Below are 1,746 nucleotides of genomic sequence, written 5' to 3'. Positions count from 1 at the left end.
CTAGCCACTGAATCTTTATTATAATGGTAATTAAATGCTTGAGCTCAGGGCCAGTACGTTTATCTGATACAGCATACTCAGAACATCATTCCTTTAAATATTGCGAGGAACACATCATAGCGCTTCCTGCAATAGGGAAAATAGAACTAGTTGAAACGATTTACTTATTATGTATTTTACGCCTTATAAACCCTCCCAGCAGTCGTTAACTGTCTACACTGGATATATAAATGAGAGACCTGCAGTGTTTGAAAATCTGTGTATGTTAATGACATGCTGAATTAAACATTTTATGTGTGCGCTTACTTAATAGACTTCGCTGCTTTTCCTATTGTCAGCCCCCTCCCCCCCAAGAAAAACAAACAAACAAACAAACAAACAAAAGCAACATGTGATGTACCGAGCCCGCAGAATGTTAGCCGCGATATAGCAAGGTAATAGTGTATTTCGTTTTATTTCATAAAGATTATTAATATTAGTGGACCAATGTCTACAAACAAGATGGTTTCTATCCAACCTTTGATGGATCCTGGAGAGGAAGGGGGGGGGGGGGGGGGGCAGCTATGGCATTGTACCGCCTGTGGTGATACCCTTTCTCCAGTCGAGTAATTAAGTAAACAGGTTTATAAAGAGAAGTCTTATCTGGATTGTCTTTTCAGAACCAAGAAGGGGATGCTGCCGTGAAGCTCGCCTTGCTGTCTCCAGAGAAATTTGTCTTGAAACCCCAACGCGAAGGTGGAGGTGAGTAGTTCTTTGATCATTTTTCTCTTCTTCCTTCTGTATCTGATATATTTGGAGGGTTTTTCAACATTTAGTAGTAGTAATTTTGATTGATTTTGGAAAAATACGTAATATCCGCCATAGTACTCAAAGATTTGCTTGTATCACACAGCGTACCTTTACGACAGTAACAAAAACAAAAACAAAAAGAAAAGAAAAAGAAAGTGGTCTGGGGTTGTTAACACACATTGACAAGATTTCTTTGATTTTCTCACTGTCTATTCATCTCTGTGCCAATCCTCAGGTAACAACTTGTACAATGAGGACATCACCACTTTCTTCAAGGAGCACAATGGCTCCAAAGAGCGGAGTGCGTACATTTTGATGCAGAGAATTTTCCCATGGCAACAGAAGAACTATCTTGTCAAGCCTGGAGTCCCTTTTGCTTTGTCCGATGTCGTCAGTGAGCTGGGCGTATATGGAGTATACATTGGGTAAGAATTACATCGTTTTTGTTGGTTTCTTTTTGTCATAGCCAAATGGCCAGATAGTTGCCAGCGCCTGTGGTGTAATGGTTGTCAGGCTCATTGCCACTGTGCACAGAAAATATCGATTAACATTTTATTGCCACATTAGAAAGTTATTTTCTCTCGAATACCTCTCCCGCATGGGAGAGTTACATGTATTTCTATTTACTCCGAATGCTTCAAAACATATGCAGTAGAAGTTTGAGAATACACCCATTCGATTTAGCATATTATAATTTCCAACGGAATCTCAAAACTGTTGTTTGACTCAAAATGGTATCCCCAAAGCTCGGGGGGGGCTTAGGGGGCTCATAGTGGGTTATAAAGGGGGGGTGGGTGTTCAAGTAATAAGGAGAACCTTGGATGATCTAGATTTCCCTGTTTTGGGAAAATATTTGTTTTTGGGGGCGGGGGGGTAGCGATTATGTGTGCTAGAATGAGGTAGTGGAGCTGAGGCGAAAGCAATAGAAGAAATGCGCTGTTTATGTTATTTCTCTCC

Source organism: Aplysia californica, unplaced genomic scaffold, assembly GCF_000002075.1.
Source record: "Aplysia californica isolate F4 #8 unplaced genomic scaffold, AplCal3.0 scaffold00243, whole genome shotgun sequence".
Classification (NCBI taxonomy): Eukaryota; Metazoa; Mollusca; class Gastropoda; order Aplysiida; family Aplysiidae; genus Aplysia; species Aplysia californica.
Note: the sequence above shows the minus strand (reverse complement) of the source record.